The sequence below is a fragment of the Nuphar pumila genome, chromosome 5, assembly GCF_984573655.1.
Source record: "Nuphar pumila chromosome 5, dmNupPumi1.hap1.1, whole genome shotgun sequence".
In the NCBI taxonomy this organism is placed as follows: Eukaryota; Viridiplantae; Streptophyta; class Magnoliopsida; order Nymphaeales; family Nymphaeaceae; genus Nuphar; species Nuphar pumila.
Genome location: NC_143253.1, coordinates 25,964,745 through 25,984,002, shown reverse-complemented (window position 1 = coordinate 25,984,002; position 19,258 = coordinate 25,964,745). Strand labels below are relative to the sequence as shown.

The 19,258-nt window shown below is 36.0% G+C and overlaps 1 long non-coding RNA gene across 1 annotated transcript; it reads left to right on the top strand.

The window, feature by feature from the left end:
- The first annotated feature begins 5,105 nt into the window (after positions 1–5,105).
- Positions 5,106–18,630, top strand: LOC149837178 (uncharacterized). The gene is made up of 4 exons (XR_016432083.1): positions 5,106–5,242; positions 5,364–5,468; positions 6,300–6,388; positions 18,082–18,630. It is a non-coding gene; the product is annotated as an uncharacterized LOC149837178 (long non-coding RNA).
- Positions 18,631–19,258: the final 628 nt, after the last annotated feature.

The following is a 19,258-nucleotide window of genomic DNA, read 5'->3' as shown; positions in this document are numbered from 1 at the left end:
GCATTTTAACTGTTATTTTTGATGTCTCGTATGCGAACTGTAGGTAATAGTAGTAAAACTGTATGAATGTTCTCTAGTGACTTGAAGGAAAGGGTTAACTAGTTTGCATTTTGGGCTTGTAAGGTTAAACCATTAGTGGCTTTGGTGTGATCGGAGATCGTTAAAAGGTATGATCTTCAATTGAGACATTCCAGGTTTGGATCTAACTGGGGTATTTTTTTTTTCCTTCCTTGCTCTCCCTTAGTAGTGGAAAATGAGTCTCTCTATCTGCCCATGTTAAGGTTGATTTCCTCCCTTGAAATCCACAAATAGAAATTTCATGAATCCCTTGGTGTAAAAGTCTGACAACTCAGCAGCAGTGCGGAATGGAATTTCTTGTCAGGTGAATCTGATCTATGGTTTAAGGGGGCAATGCATACCAAAAGGTTCAAAGGAGCACACAAGAATATTAACCATGGTCTCGCACAGTTAGAGCTTTTGGGTCTAGTTTTATCCATTTAATCCATTTAATTATGAAACATGGACACCAGAGAGAGAGAGAGAGAGAGAGAGAGAGAGAGAGAGAGAGAGAGAGAGAGAGAGAGAGAGCTTTATCATGGAGTGAGTGAGGAAGAGGCTCAAGTTACAGGAAATGTTGCTTTAGAGCGGGAAGCATGCATGCTTCCGAAGTAGGAAGCACCAAGATGGGAAGTTTTGAGAAATTAGCTGTTACTTGTGAGAGGCGTACTTCTTATATAATAAAAATGTGTCTCATGCACTTTTCAAATCATTTTTCCTTCACTTTATGTTTGTTTTTTTTTCCCTTCTGATCACTTTCCACTGATTTTTCCTCCATTTTCTCTTGTATTTTACGTTTTTCATATATATATATAATATAGATTAATGTGTAAGTTCTAGACCTTTTATCTCCCAAACCCCTTTAAAAAGCATATTTGCATGTCTTTAATGCTTAATTCAAACTTGTAGATGTATTTATCATTGCTTATTCACTAAGAACCATGCTTTGGATCAAATCAATTTAATAAAATTTTTTGTTTTTTAGTTAATCAAGTTTTTGGTGTAATATGACGATTTTTTTTTGTTCAACTAAAAACACGTCTAAACATAAAAATGTTTAAAGTAGTACATGTTTTCTGCTAAATAAAGCATAGAGATTACATATATGTATTAGATCAAGTAAAAACTATATGTAAATATATATTTTAGAGGGATTTGGGGTGGTCTGGGCTATAAATGGTCTTAAACTTACACATTACTCATATATATATATATATATATATATATATATATATAGAGAGAGAGAGAGAGAGAGAGAGCTACTAACCATTTTTCTAGCTTAACACCCAACTAATCGGGCTTCTGAAGGGTTTTTCAGTGTTTTCCTTAAATCTGACTGTGCAGATGCATTCTACATGCTTGATTTTATAGGAATCAACTCTTAATCATATGGGCACGTATGTTTTTATAAGGTTTTAAAAAATCAATGACAAAAGATTTTAATTTCTAAATATTCAAGGCTTAAAAAATCACTTTTTTATCAAAAAAATATTATTCAAGTATCGTTTTCTAGTAAAGCGACTGTGTTGAACGCATCTGTAAGGTCAGATTTAAGTAAAACATAAAAAAAAATACTTTAAAAGCCTGGTTAGTTAGGCAGTTAGCTATATATAAATACAGATTAGATGGTAGTTGCCTACTGTCAACCTACCGGGCTTTGGAATGATTTTTTTTCTAAAATCTTACCATACAAATATGATCTACATGCTTGATTTTATAGGAATCGACTTTTGGATGGTTCGATTTCAACACACTTAGGGTTTTATAAGATTTAAAAATCAATGGTCTATAATTTTAAAAATATCCAATGCTTTAAAAATCATTTTTTTATCAAAAACATGATCCAAGTGTCATTTCCTAGCAAATAGATCATGCTGAAACACATCTGCATGGTCAGATTTATAAAAAACAACCTCAAAATCCTATTCCTTGGTAGTAGGCTCAAAAAATGATAGACAACTACCACTTTTCTTTCATATATATATATATATATATAGTTAGTAGTAATAGCTACCTACCACTCACTTGGCTAGACAGTGGTGGATGCACACTGAGTGTTAAAAGGGTTTTTAGGAGCATTTCAAAAATGCCCTAAAAGTTTTTTTTTCATGTGAGACACATGCATCATCCACTGCACGTGAGTCCACTTTCGTCTGTAGGCGGTTACCACTTTTCATATTCCCTTATATCTCTCTCTCTCTCTCTCTCTCTCTCTCTTCTTCCTTATATTTTTTTTCTTTCTTATACACTTCCACAATTGCTGCCAAAACAATTCCACTTTATATTTTATACTATATTTTAATGAAAATTTTTCATACTATATGGAAAAATGACACGTTTCCTGAAATGCCCTACCATTTGCAAAATCTGCCCCATGTACAAAATCGTGGATGCCCGACTTTTTTAGGACTTTTTACCTTTCGCACTAGCGAACCTCCTGAGGTTCACATGATATATCAGTATGTTGTTCAGATATCACAAACTCTCAATAAAAAGTAGATTCACACAATAATTGTACAAACCTCATGAATTTTACATAAACAAATTTGTGAATATAAATAGTTTTCATTTGAAGGAGATTCACAAATATCGTATGACATTCATATATATATATATATATATAATAAGACATTCAAGAGCTATCATGCAAAGTTTCTTTAAGTAATTGATCTTCAAAGTGATCCACAAATATGTGGCGACATTCTCATATGTATAGTACTATATTTGCGATCACCCATAAAAAGCTCCTTTAAGTGACTGATCCTCAAGGAGATCCCAAATATGTGGAGACATTCACATATATATAGTACGACATTCATGACCTCCAATGCAAAGCTCCTTTAATGTGTCCTGGTTCTTGGAGGATTTCTCATATCTCATCAACATTAATGTGTTTCATGTGACTATATATGATCTTTCCTAGTCCTTTGTAAATTTACACTTAAAGACTGTCAATGAGCCAGGGGTATCGAGTTTGATCCAAATCTAAATATCCAGATATGTGCACTAAAAAAAACAACAAAAAGACAGAAAACATAAATTCTGATGATTCACGTGGCACTCAATGAGATAGTCTCTTTCTCTCTCACACACACACAAATGTCAACAATATTACTAATTATCCCAAATAAATTTTTTTTTTTAAAGGTAAGCTGGGGTTAGTTCGACCCCTACCAGTTATACAATAATACCATTGGGATTGAAACTGGCAACGTCCCAACACAAGGTGACGTGCACTAGCTGCTCTTACCAGACAAGCAGAGCCCCCGGTTGGTGTATCAGCCTTTTATACGTCAAGGCTCTATTATGATCTGACATGATTTTGATGTATTTTCACTGTTGTTGATATGGATAATATTTTAAAATTTTAAATACGCCAAACAAATGGTTTCATAATTCTTTTAAAAATTAATGTATCTCAAGATTGTTTTGCAGCTAATCAAAAAAAGAGTCTTTGCTGAAAGAAATCCTCAAAAATCAAAGAATTCAGAACTCATCATTCCTGTTCATTTAAGCAAAACTCATTCCCCAGCCCATCTGTTTGGCTTCATATTCAACTTTTCAAAAAATTTACTAACAGGGACCTCCATTTAGCCTAATTCCTGATACCCACCTTCCTCTCTTTAAAATTGTAGAAGCCCGCATCAGTTTTTTCGCAGTTATACATGTGAAAACTGAAAACTTTTTGTTACTAAAATACTATTTTTTACGTGATTTTTTTCTGACAGTGCTCAATTTGAAACAATTTCCTGATGACACCTAGCATTTTGAAAGGTGAATTTTCAACCATCAGTGGATGATATACCTAGCAGGTCACAACAAGAACACGGGACACGCCATTCATGTGTGATTTTTCATTAAAAAATAGTATATAAGAGGACGTAACACGATAGGGAATGAGACTAAAAGTATATAATCAGAAACAGCATTATGCAACTGCAAGCTCATTGTACTTAACCATGCCACAACCACTGGTCTTTAGTCTAACTGGCTCTGGAAATAACTTTAGGTGGAATTCTGCAAAATTTCCTTCAAATTTATTGCTGATCATGGTGTGAATCAATGTTTTCAGAATCATATCGGACCCCGAACCAGGGAATCAGCGTTCTGAACCAAATCGAGCTGAATCAGCCATTTTTTAACCCCATGTCACACTCGTTTTGCATCAATCCTTTGCCGGTATGATACGAATTGGCCGCTTTGCAACGATACTGACAACACCGGTGTGAAATGTGCCAGAAGGCTAGTTGGTGAAGTTGCTCTATCAAGAGGCCCTACTCCATTATCAAGGAGAAAAGTCGAAACAATGATATTTTGCTGGTTGTGGAAGTAGATGCACCAAGTTCAATATAGATGTCACCATTGTCATTTTTAAGAGAATCTAAGTGGCATGGACTTTATTAGGGATATAATAACTGTCGTAAGAGTTTTTTACTTTTCATATTATCATTCTTGTTGAAGCATCGTACCTGGTGGTAGTCAGAAGATAAGCAAGTGTAACTAGATTCACAAACTTTGAGGAAAGAGGTTGAATAAAAAATAAAATTTGAGGTTGTAGAAAATGAGACCAAAGAGCCCGAAGTTACAACTCCATAATGTGGAGATTTGGTGTGATGTATAACTCCAAACAACAAAACATGGCTATGGCTTAAGAAAAATTCAAAGGTCAGATCCGTGGAACATTGGCATCAGTCTAATTTTAGAGTAAACTTTTCATATAGAACACAAATTGGCATCAGTCTAATTTTGGATCCGTGGAACATTGGCACCATTGTCAATTACCTTGCAAATTGGCATTTAAGTAAACTTATTTTGCAAGGACACTGATTTGATATTTTAGTACTCGTCTAAACTTCGCTGCCCTACTTAGCGAACCTTTGCTCATCCATTTCATGTCGTCCTAGTAACTACTACTCTTTTCTCGAGAGAAAAAGGGTGACCGACGCAGATGACGCTCGTTCATTTTACCAGGGATAAATCCTTGCAACGTCTCCGTATAAAGAAGCTCTGGCTCCCTCCCATAACAGAACCCAACAAGGATGAGCGACCAAAGTTTCTCAAGCTCGCTCCCTCAAATAGCTCCCGTTCTCGGCCTCGGAGAAAAGACGTAGGCCGCCATCGTTCCGAATGGCTGTCCCTCCCTACGCACTTGCCCCCGGCTTGAACGTCTCCAGGCTCTGCTTAGGTTGGGGTTCCCTTCAACTCTCCCTCCCATCGTTTCTTTTCTTCTTTTCATTTGCTTCACTTGCACTCTCTTACTCTGTCTTTCCCATTTGATGGTTCATGGAATGTGCTGCCGTCGACAGGAAGCATGACGTTCGGAGAGCGGAACTCGTTAAGCGAATCCTTCCGGCTTGTCGATGTGTCGTTCCATGCGGGCATCAATTTCGTCGACTCGCCCGAAATGAGTGGTACCTCTCTCTCTCTCTCTCTTGTAAATTTTCTAATCCATCATGAAAACGGTGTAAATTTCCTCAAAAGAGTTGTTAGGAACAGAAAACTGATGGCAACAGCATGATGCTCAATTTCTCGACAAGTTAGGAATGGAAGTGTGCCGTTTTAATTGTCATCTGGTTTCTCTTTTAGCATGCGTCTTTGTGGTCTGTGCAATTGTTTTTTTTTTCGATTGAAGCGTCTATCTCTTTCTAGGTATCCAGTGCCACTAAGCCCTGTAACACAGGGGAGGTGTGAAGAATATATGGGTCGTTGGATGAGAGATCGGAAGATTTCTCGCCATAAACTCGTCTTAGCGATGAAAGTGAGCTCGTGTTTTCATCTGTTTTAATGTTTTCAAATTGATAGTGCTGTTGCTGATTATGGAAGATTGTTGAAAACAAAAACAAATTAGAATTCTGAATGTTTTGCCGATTCTGATGTTGCATGGTGATACCATGGTTAAGTGTCATGAAGTGTTTTATTTGTCAAAATTGCCCTGTATGCATAATTTAGTAGTAGTAGGTTTGTTTTGATATATATATATATATATATATATATATATATATATATATATATATATATATATATATATATATAAATTTTTTACATTATGTTCCTTGGAGAAGGTTTACTGCAACTGCACACAATGATTTCTTAGTTTTGGCTGTAGCTGGAAAAGTAAAAGATAAATGGAGATTAAAAAATATTTGGTTTGTATGTGCGTCTTGCTTGGACTAGTACCCAGATCAGGATTCTCAAGTTCGAAATACTTCTCTCTTTTATGTTTATTTGGGCTAATCATGCAGGTTGCTGGTGCATCTGGACAGATGGTTTGGATTCGTGGTGGGCCTGTGTGTTTAGATGCCAAAAATATCAATGAAGCCATAGCTGCAAGGTTAGACATGCATATACAGTGCTTTTTTCTTTCAAATATTTCCATCTGCTAGAGGAACTACTACTGGAACTGAATGCATTAAGAGTTGTTGAGGAGTATGAGCTAGCTTCTCCTTTGCCGCTTTTCCATTATGCATGGATTTGTTTGACTGCACCCCATATCAGGAAATAGATGAAAAGTTACATGCATACATTCTGCTTTATACCAATCCATCATGAAAATAGTGGTTCTGACTTCTAGTAAACTGAAAAATATCTTTTCTTTTGGCTCCTACCAGGCATATCTTCTTTATTGTTTTGTACACAGTGTACCATTCCTATTAACAAGTCCATATCTTTTACAACATAGTTTTCTTAAGCCATTTCTTGTGCTTATCAATGTCATTTAAACTAGAGAGCAGATGCTTGCATTTGATTTTGCTGTTCATACAACCTTGAGAACGTGTATTTACACTCTATCACAGATTTTTCAGATGCCGTTGTTCAATGTTTCCCATGACTGCTCTTATGACATACCACTGAGCCTGTGTGTATCTTCCTTCCATGTTCTGAAGTTTTTAGTTGTTTTATATGAGTGATGTTTCTTTTTTATGTATTAGTTCAAGTGATTTTTGCTGGTTTTTCACCTGATCACAGTCCACAGTTCTTGCACATTCCAAGGCTTTTCATGGCAAATATCAAGAGGTCTAAGCCTTTCAAAACTATTCAAAATTTAAACAGAGAAATACTTCAATAGAAAACTCAATTGCAGGAAAGGTATATTGGAGCGAAATTGATTGCATAAGTTTTGGATGATTGAGTACTGAGAATTTGAGATAATCATAAACTGAGCAGTCTGTATAATCAAATGATCATCTAAAAAGTTATACACATAACCAAACAATAATTCAAAAAGAAAATGCTGAGGATCAAAAGTTAGGAATGAAAATCTAGACGATGACATGATTTGAACAATTTTCACCAATGAAACATTAACAATACTTGAGTAATAAGATGATATTCACCTCATTTGATGATGTGGTTGATATTTTCTTGTCAAAAATCAAAATTATGGCTCTATGGCATGCAATTGAAAATAGGAATTGTATCAAGAGCATCCAGATGTGCGTCAATGTATGTATGTATTTATGTATACATAGGGTAATATTTATTACAAAAGATTGTAGGTGCAAAGGCCTCTGGATCTCCATGACAGGTTGTTTTGATCCAATCTGACCTCATAGATGGATTCAGCATGTCCAAAATAGTGAGAACTATTTTTTGAATTGTGTTTCTTAGATTTTATGACCCAAGAAAGTTTATCACATTGTAGGTCATTGATTTTTGAAGCCTTATAAATACCTGCCAACAGTCATAATTGGATGATCTAAGAACCGATTCTCACTAAGGAAAATACGCAGATCACATATCCAAGGTTAGTTTCATGCAAACAACCAAAAAAATGAAAGAAATTAAAAAAAGAGGCCTTTGTACCTACAAATGTTTGTATCAAATATGATCCCATATAAATAAATAAATAAATTATATATATATATATATATATATATATATATATATATATAGTGAGAGAGAGGGGATTGTGTTGCCCCTTTTTTTGTTAGGTCAGGTTAGGACCCTCCAAAAATTATAGTTTTATATGTTTTATGCTAGATGTGAACCAATAGATATGTTTATCATTGCTTATTTATTAAGAAGCAAACTTTGTTTCAAATTGACTTTATGTAAAAATGTGAATATTTTATCATAAAATTTTAGTACAATATCAACCATTGATTTTTTTACCTCTTTAAAATACACATCTAAACATAAAGATGCTTAATCAAAAACATGTTTTCTATTGAATAAACAATGATAAACACATCTAACGGTTCAGATCTAGTATAAAACACTTAAAACTATGATTTTTGGAGGGTCTTAACATGACCTAAGAAAAAAAGGGAGCAGAAAAATCCCCATTCTCATATATATATATATATATATATATATATATATATTGGAAAAGTGGTAGCTGCATACCACTTTTCTGGCCTACCACCAGCAAACATGTGTTTTTAGGTTGTTTTACTCAAACCCGACCCTGCAGATGTGTTAGGCATGATCAATTTGCTAGGAAACAACACTTGGATCATGTTTTTTCGAAAAAAATATATGATTTTTTAAGCCTTGAATATTTCGATAAATCTTAAACCGTTGATTTTTAATTCTTATAAAAACCTATCTGCGTGTTGAAGTCAGATGATCCAAGAGGCAATTCATATAAATTCAAGCATGTAGAGCACATATGTACAATCATATTTAAGGAAAATGTGAAAAAACCTTTTGAAAACCCAGTAGGCCAGAAAAGTGATAGGCTGCTACCACCTGTTCTCTCTCTCTCTTTCTCTCTCTTTATATATATGTGTATGATACGGTTGATTGCATGTACAATAAACCATTTTTTTTTAGGTCCAACCCTACAGATGTGAGCTACATGGTTTATTTAGTAGGAAATGGGTTTGGGTCGTGTTTGCAATGTGTAAACAAGATTTTGATGGGCTTAAAAATCAACAGCCCACATTGCCTCAAATTTCCATGACTAGTAAAATCATATTTTTTTATGTTGAAAAGCATATCCAGGGTGTCATTCCTAGAAAACAAACAATGTTGAACACATCTATGAGGTTAGATTGAGTTGATACAACTTGCAATTATGACTTCCAACTAGATCATACATTATGTAGATTGTAGCAAATATACCTCCATATATAGGTGGTGATGCCACTATAACATCAGGCTGAGAGTGAGGCTTTACTTTATATTTGATCAATGTTTGCATTAATACATCTGTGATCTGTGTGATGTAGAATTGATGGCACTCTCTTTTATATAGCGAATAATATGAATGCTTTTGTTACGCGAATGAGATGTAGGTTGAGAATAAGAAGAATGAATGGTGTTTAGAGGTAATGTGGTCTAAAGATTAGAAAGATGGGCATTGAGACAATATCTCTAGATAAGGCAACAACACATTTTACTCTATGAAGGATGTTAAAAGGTGATGCTTAAAATTGATTTTCTTCATCTCTGAACAGGTCTACAAATTTCTACATATATATACTATGTATTTTTGGTGTTCTTGATGCTTAAAATTGATTTTCTGCATCTCTGAACATGTCTGTAAATTTCTGCATGTTTATACCATATATTTTTGGTATTCTTGATGCTTAAAAATTGATTTTCTGCCCAAATTTTTTCTTACATATAATATGTATTTTTGGTGTTTTTGATGCTTAAACCGAAGTTTCTGCATCCTTAATTATGCCTGAAAATTTCTGCATGCTTACCATGAATATTTTTATCGTTCTTGATGCTTAAATCCAAGTTTCTGCATCCCTAATCATGTCTGAAATTTTTTACATGCATACCATATATATATTTATCGTTTTTTATGCTTAAATAAATTCAATTTTTTGCATCCCTAAACGTGTATGCAAATTCTTGCATGTATATTCCATATATTTTTGCATTCTTGATTAGATTTACAGTACATGTAGTGTACACTCGTGTTGGTTGCAATCTTGATGAGATTCACAACAGCATATATATACATATATATGTGTTGTCCACATTCTGGACAAGTTTGCAGCATATATATATATATATATATATATATATATATATATATATATATATATATATATATATATATATATATATGCTGCTGTGAACCTGTCTAGAATGCGAACAACACACACACACACACACACACACACACACACAAATATATATATATATATGCTGCTGTGTGTGTGTGTGCTGTTCGCGTTCTAGACAGGTTCACAGCAGCATATATATATATATATATATGCTGTCTACGTCATAAATAGGTTCACAACAGCATATACATATGTATGCATGCCGTCTTATGCTGTTTACACCAGCTGCCCATGCTTGTGCTGTTTGCACATGCTGTCCGCATATGATGTGTGCATATGCTGTCCACGGAATGTGCTGTTTGTGCATATTGTTTGCACATGCTGTTTGCACATATTGTTTGCACATGCGTATATGCTGTCTACATTATACTGGTTGCATTACGCAGTTTATGCTATACTGTGTGCTTTATGTTGTTTGCGTATGCTGTCTGCGTTCTTGAGTAGATTCGCAACCTAACATATATATATATATATATATTTGTGTTGCTTGCTTTTGAGCAGATTCACAACATAATATATATATATATATATATATATATATATATATATATATAACACTTGGAAAGGGTGGACAATTAGCTAGAGCGGCAGGTGCTATAGCGAAACTGATTGCAAAAGAGGGTAAATTGACCACATTAAGATTACCATAGAGAGAGGTTCGTTTGATATCCAAAAATTGCTCAACAACAGTTGAACAAGTGGGTAATGTTGGGGTGAACCAGAAAAGTTTGGGTAGAGCCAGATCTAAATGTTGCCTAGGAAAGCGTCCTGAATAAAAATATCACTATATATATATATATATATATATATATATATATATATATATATATATATATGTGGACTGCTTTTGAACGGATGCACGACATAAAATATATATAAATGTTTTCTTTTTTTAACAACTTCATAACAATATATTTGTTTTTATGCAAATATGTTGTTTGCATTTGAACATGAAATTTTGGTTATTTATGTGTGTTTCATGTTCACTGAAAAATCTTGCAATGCTAATTTATTGTGGTAATGCTTGAACCACTGACGGGGCCGTTGAGAGCCGTGAGTATATGTTGCTTACGAAATATTAAATTATGATTTTTGCATTGCAAAATTATTTTTGTCAAAGATTGGTTTTCTAAATTAATTATACTGTTGAATTTGATAGAGCAAGGGCCTGAATTTGTTATTGCTGTTCTTATGTAAAGAACTCTTAATTAATTAAGATGGTGAAAGAGACCAAACAGTGTAAAGAATTCGTTTGAGACCTTTAGCGATGTGATTAGACACCTTGGTTTCACAAGAAGTTAATGCGATTATTCATTATTTGTCCATCATGACAACAAAGATATGATTATTTTGCTCGTTTATGTGGATGATATAGTTATAACTGGAAGTGACATCTCCACGATCAAAGAGCTGAAAAAAGTATTACATGACTGATTTCACATGAAAGATCTAAGGTTGCTCACATATTTTCTAAGAGTTCAAGTATACCAAAGAGTTGATGCTCTTGTTCTTACTCAATGCAAGTATGCCTCTGATCTTCTTTAGTGAAGTGGGATGTCACAATACAAACCAGCCAAAACTCCTATAGTAATTTTTTTCTTGAGCAACCAGAAAAATTCAGAAGTATAGTGAGAGCCTTGCAATATATGACTTTCAGACCTGACCTTGTTTATTTTGTCAATCAAGTTTCTCAATACATGCATATGCCTAGACAAAGCCACGTGGAAGCTATCAAGAGAATTTTATAGTACATTAAAGGTACTTTGTCTGATGGTTTGGTTTACAGATCACTGTTCTCGCATACTCATATGCTGATTGGGCAGGTGATCTAACTACTTGAAGGTCGATGACTGACTATGAGATCTACCTTGGCACACATCTTATCTCTTAGTCCAACAAAACGCAAAGAACTGTCGCCAGATCTAGTACAAAAGCGAAATATAGAGTCATGGTCACAGTTATAGCAAAAGTTTTGTGGATTAGACATGTATTGACATCATTGCATCAGGAAATCGTGAAATCAATCCTCTAATGTGACAACCATAGTGTAGTTATTTTCACTAATCCTGTACAACATAAAAAAATGAAGCATGTGGAATTAGATCAATACTTTGTTCAGGAGAAGGTTGAGGATAAAGAGATTCAACTTATGTTTGTAACCAACGGGCAACAAATTGTAGATTTATTTACAATCTCTTTCGGTCAATATGCATTGGTTTCTGAAAACCAAACTGTCCATGGTTCATAACCATGCACAGTTTGAGGGGGAGTGTTAAGAATAGACATGTTCACAAGTAGGGGTATTTTAGTTTTTCAAGTTATAACAGAATATACCTGAATATGTTGTATTTGAGCAAGGGTATTTTTGTACATCAAAATAACTTGATATAAGAAGAGGAGAACCTTTATTCTGTGGGACATCCTCTCATTCTCTTGGCTGCTATTCTATTGCAAATCTCTCTGCACATAAAAAAATGGGTAGACATCTCGAGTTTGTCAGCTGGATGAAATGTGATCAGGCGTTGGTAGCATATATTACCTCTACTTTTATCACAAGAGTAATTGTACCACGATGGAGTTGTGGAACAGATTAGTTCAGAGTTATTTGTAGATTTCAAAAGCAAGGCTGATGCACTTGAAGAAAAAACTTCAACTGCTTAAGGACCCATCCATGTTGATTATGGACTACTTAAACAAGATCAAGAACATTACAGATCAATTGGCTTTAGTTGGATATGAAGTTCAAGATAAAGATAAGGTTCAACAAGCCTTGTTTGGATTAGGCCCTGAGTACCATGTGTTGTCCACTACATTACAATATATGGAAAACTTCCCAAATTTGATGAATTGAAAGCCAAGTTACTTCATTATGAGATGACACTTAAAGGCATGTCGTTGAAATCTGAGAAAGTTGGGGAAGATTCCTGTGAAGTGCTGGTCACTAGAGCCTCGTCAGGTCGTGGGCAAGGATCGGCCCATGGAGGATAGGTCATTGTCATGGTGGTGCTCAAGGTGGTTGTGGTTTGTTGCTTACTCCTAATGTGCCAACTCTTGCAAACAATAATCCTGGCAAAAACATTCCTATTACATATGCTAGAAGCATAGGCATGTCAAGCAAACTATTGGTTCAAGGATAATCCCAGATGCAACTCGGAAGCTCAAAACAAAAGGAAAAACAACAATCAAGGGTAGAATAAAGGTCAAAGCGGTAGTTTATAGAATGGGCTAGACAAGGAACTGTTATTAGCAGCATTAGCAGGATTGAGCTTCAAGCAAAATGAGCAAGGCGTCTGGTACATTATTCATGTGCAGCAAGCCATGTTACTGGTGACGTAGGTAAGTTCTCTAAATTGGTTCCATATTTTGGTTGAGGCAATATTATTACTAGAGATGGTAGTGTAAGGAAATGAGTTCCTCCAAAAGATGTTCACCAAATCATCAAAAGTGGACACTTAAAAGAGTTTCACCAAATCACTAAAATGAACACCCAAAAGCCACAAATAAGCTCACACAAAATCCACCAAAAGTGGCTAACATGAGAATTAAAAATAATAATTTTTATTGATAATGAACCATGCAAGAAGCATTGGTTTTGAGAGGGGTTTCAATCCCTATTTATACACAAGAATGAGAGGCTCCAAGAGAGTCATTGGGAGGGTCCCACAACTCTAAATAGAGCCGTTGGGCCTCCCAACGACTCTCTTGTTGACTAGTTCAAATAAGACCAAAAGTTTAAAAAACTAAACTAATTATCCTAACCTAGTTACACATAAATATAAACTAATTTTCCTAACCTAGTTACACATAAATGTACATATAAATACATATGTATTTATACTATATATATTTACATTTTTAACACTCCCTCCAACTTACAGTTGGATAACCGAAAGTTTGCCTAAGAAAAAGTGAAATCTTGCAGTGAGAGGCTTGGTGAAGAAATTCGCCAACTGGTATTATGAAGTAACATAGAGATGAACAATATTGCCATGTAGATACTCCTCTCGTACAAAGTGACAGTTCATCTCAATATGTTTGGTTCGTTCATGAAAGATCTGGTTGCTAGCGACGTAGATAAAACTTTTGTTGTCATAATACATTCGTGATGCTCCTTTAGTCTGAACGCCCATATCTATCAACATTCTTTTTAGCCAAACCACCTCTATAGTGGTAGTAGTCATGGCTTGGTATTCTACTTCAGTCAAGGATAGAGACCTTCTACTGCTTCTTACATCGCCATGAGATCAATGAGTTACCTAAGAAAACACAAAAACCCATGTTTGAGTGTCGGCTATTAGGATCACCTCGCCAATCAGCATCAATATAAGCAGTCAAATCTAAAGATGAAGAAGAGGATAAAAAAAGGCCTCGATAAATGAAAGTCTTAATATATCTAATAATACGTAAAATCACTCCCATATGAACAAAGGTGGGAGTATGTTGGAATTGGCTGGCTGTATGATGAACTGCATGTGCTATGTCATGTCTTGTAATTGAGGGATAAGATAGTGCTCCGATAAGCTGTTTCTATGGTGTTGGATTCTCAACCTGCTCTCCATCATCAATTTTCATTTTGGCATTGACTACTTTAGGGGTATATGAGAAGAATCCTTCAAACTCATGCTTCTTGTAGTAGAAGATGCAATAGAATGACAACCAAGAATGAGAGGACGTCCCACATAATTAGGGTTCTCCTCTTTTTATATTAAGGTATTTTAGATGTACAAAAATACCCTTGAACATATACATGTACAAACATATTCTGATATAACTTAGAAGAATAAAATACCCCTATTTAAGGTACACATCTACTCTTAACACTCTCCCTCAAATTGTGCATAGTTATGAATCATGGACAATTTTGCTTTAAAAAATCAATGCCTATTAACTGAAAGAGGTTTGGTAAATAAATATACAATTTGCCTCTCACTGGTTACAAACATAAGTTGAATTTCTTTATCCTTAACTTTTTTCCGAACAAAATGTTGATCTAACTCCACATGTTTCATTTTTTCATGTTGGACATGATTAGTGAAAATAACAACTGCACTCCGGTTGCTACAATAGATCACTAATTTCACTATTCTCTGATGCAATGCTATCAAAAGATGTCTAATCCACAAAACTTTTATTGTTATAGCTCTATACTCCACTTCTATACTAGATCTGGCGACGATTCTTTGCCTTTTGCTGGACCAAGAGACAAGATGAGCCCTAAGGTATACCCCGTAGCCAGTCACCGACCTTCTGGTGGTTGGGTCGCTTGCCCAATCAACAATTGATAATGCTGTAATAGTGATCTATGAATAAACGACTTCATTTCCTCTATTGTAAACCAAACCGTCAGACAAAGTACCTTTAATGTATTGTAAAATTCTCTTGACAACTTTCATGTGGCTTTGTCTAGGTGTATGCATGCGTTGAGAAATTTGATTAATAGCATAAACAAGATCAGGTCTAGTGAAAGTCATGTATTGTAGGGCTCCCACTATACTTCTGAATTTTTCTGGCTGCTCAAGCCACAAATCATCATCTTGAGTTTCCTGTAATTTTACATTTTAAGCCATGGGAGTTTTGGCTGGTTTGCATTGCAGCATCTCACTTCGTTGAAAAAGATTAAGAACATATTTGCACTGAGTAACAACAAAAGCATTATCTCTTTGGTCCACTTGAACTCCCAGAAAATATGTCAACAACCCTAGATCTTTCATGTAAAATAGATCATGTAATACTCTTTTGAATTCTTTGATCCTAGAGATGTCACTTCCTGTTATGACTATATCATCCACATAAATGAGCAAAATAGTCATCATGATAAACAAATAGCGAATAATCGGAGTAACTTGTGAAACACAAATGTCTAATCACATCAATAAAGATCTTAAACTAGGCTCTAGCTGCCTTCTTCAGCCCATAGATCACTTTATTCAATATAAGAATCGTGCCTTTGGTGTTGCCCTTTGGGTACCTCGGAGGATGCTCTATGTAAACTTCCTCATGTAGATTCCCTTGAAGAAAGGTGTTCTTCACGTCTAGCTAAAATAAAGGCCATTTGTGAGCGGCTTCGAGGGACTGAACCACCCTTATTGTACTCATGCGAACAACAGGGCTTAAAGTTTCATTAAAATCCAGCCCGTGTTCTTGGGTGTATCTTTTGGCAACAAGGTGTGCCTTAATTCTCTCTACGCTCCCATCAGACTTATATTTAATTTTGTATACCCATCTACAACCTACAATATTTTTTCTTAGTGGTCGGTCAACTACTGTCCATGTGTTGCATTCATGTAATGCCTTGATTTCCTCATTCGTGGCCTCCACCCATCAAGGGTTTTGACTAACTGCTCCTTAGGAGATAGTTTTTTTTTCATTCTCAAGTGTTGCAGCAAACACAGTGAAGTCTAAGGAGAATGATTCATATGTGACAAAACGATCTGCAGAATGTTTCACCCTCGAAGATTTCCTTATCTATATAGGAAGGTCAACAATAGTGTTGATCTGATTTTCATTTGTACTAGGCTGTATGCAATTCGGTTCTCAAGGGGATTCATTAGGGGTGGCAAAATCTGACCTGACCTGCCAACCCGCTTCTTAGGCGGGTTCGGGTTTGGCTTAAACGGGTTCGTGTCGTAAATGGGTCGACCCGTCTAACCCGTTTATTAAACGGGTCAGGTTCGTGTTAGGGGTATGCCAACCCGCCAACCCGGCTGACCTGTTTAATAAACGGCTTAGGCGGGTGGGTCAACCCGTTTACCCGAACCCGACCACCAACTCGTTTACCCGACCCGACCCGTTTATTAAACGGGTTAACCGTGTCGTGTCGGGTTACCCGTTTAATAAATGGGTCGGGTTCGTGTTTGCCACAGCCGACCCGTTTAATAAACGGGTCGGGTTCGTGTTGAGGTATGCTGACCCGCCAACCCGCCGACCCGACCCGCCAACCCGACCCGATTGCCACCCCTAGGATTCATCATGCATGCCATCTCTTTCAAATATTGGTTGACTGCATCTGCTGTATACTTTCTGAAACTGAGGAAACACATGATGTAGTGGCAAAGTAGAGGAAGTATGAATATGTTCAGTTTGGGACATCGCTGATGTGCTGTCTTTGTCTATCAGTAGGCACAAGTGTAAGCTGAATTTGGTCAAAATGATGTGCTGGAATGGTGGTTCCACTGGCATAGGCATTATAAGAGAAAGGCCAAAAAGCAGACAGTCTATGTGACTGAGTGTAGTTAGAATCGTTGCTGCAATTTTCCATCATGTTCTCATCAAAGACAACATCTCGTGAAACAATAAGTTTACGAGAATCATGATCAAAACATCTATAGCCTTTATACTCATCATCGTAGTCAACAAGGTCTGGCTCTTTGAGCAAACTTGTCTCTAAGAGTCTTATGGATGTGAACATAGCATGTGCAGCCAAAAACCTTAATGTGGGACCGGTTCTTTCTAATTAAAAAGGCATAGGTTTTTTAGGATGAATCTAGAGAGGAAGTATGCCTGATATGGTCTGATAGGGATCATAATGACGTTGGGATAAATCTCAACATTCTGGTTACTGGATGGCATACACGGTTTGTGTCATCCTTGAGTCAGTCGCTAAACCTAGTTTTCCATTCTAAAGCTAACATGCAACTGGATGACAAACCCAGTGTACTGTCTGGTGACTCGTGGTGTTTGGACAGCAAATCTGGTTTGTTATCCAGTGACTTATGGACCTAGAAAACAAACTCAATTTGTTGTCTGGTGACTTATGTGGTCCAAATGGCAAACATAGTTTGCTGTTCAATGTGTATACAGTTGGTTTTCCATTCAGATATATGGCCCATTTTGAATGGCATACCTGGATTGTTGTCCAAAAACCCTGTTTGGGACTTTGACTGGGCTAGGATGCTTTAAGGAGGACCTCATAATTTTCTGTTCATGTAGCACACTTTCTTGATTTTTGGTTCATTGTAAAGCTTATGTTCCAGGCTTCATTTTTTCCTTTTTTTGGTAGGTGGCCAAAAACTATGTTTTTAAGGTCAAAATGGGATCTTGACTAAGAGTTTGACTGTTGGGACTGGGTTCTGACTGGATCCACTCAGAAGCTCTGCCAGATATTCTGAAAGCTACGGTATAAATGCAGCAGCTATGCAAGAGGAAACCATTGTCACTGAGCAACCTCTCTCTCTTGAATTTCCGTTGGAATGTTTTTTTGTCTACAAAATGCATGTTTACATGGCTTTAGTGCAGTACTTTAGAATTCTCTTTACCAGATTTGTTTTGAAATGGTGCAGTTTCTGGTGTGAGTGATTCATGCCTTAATCTCAGTTGGAACTTGGAATTGGTATGCTGCATATTGAAGTTCAGTTGTGGTGAATGAAAAGTAGTTTCTTGATAAAGTGCTTTCAGTCATGATTGCTGCATTTTTCTTGAAGCATCCTATTGTTGCCAGTACTGTTTTTGGGGCAACCAAGCAATGGCAATTGTAGGAAGTTATCGAATCATGTCAGGTTGATCTTTCTACAGAAATGATGTCCGATATTGATAGAGTTCATTCTATGTACTCGAATCCTTGTCCTTGATTATAGTTATTAATCAGAAAAATGAGAATCTGTAAAATAGCCAAATTTGGGGCTGCCTTCTTGATCTACTAGGGCACGCAGAAGTAATAGAGTATATTCATACTGATTTGGTACAAGTCTCAGCTTATGTCTAGTGCTCATCCCTTGGGTTGTTGCAACTTACACCAATCCCAATTCCATGTCCTGATGATAGTTCCAGCATCTTACACCATGTTCTCTTTGACCCATTAACCCAGACGACGAACCTGGACAAACTGAGTTCCACTTGTTGACCGTAAAGAAGGCGTGCACTAGCAAAGGATTATCTAATCTATTGGTTCAAGCAGATTCGATGTGTATCATGTGTGCTTGTATGTACCTGTTTGCTGCACTGAAGATTCTTACACTTTGATTTGTTGAGTTTACACACCAACCAATCAAGAAGAGAATGCCATCTGACGATGCTGCGAGAGGAATTCCACGATTGTAATCTGTAATATTTTTTGCTACACTCAATTCTCACCCTAATTCTAATTGTGCTATACCTAAGTATGCCATTTGTGTGATGCATTGACATATTTTGAAGATACTCAAAAGTGATATTTTAACTGTCGTTTTGAACATGTGAGT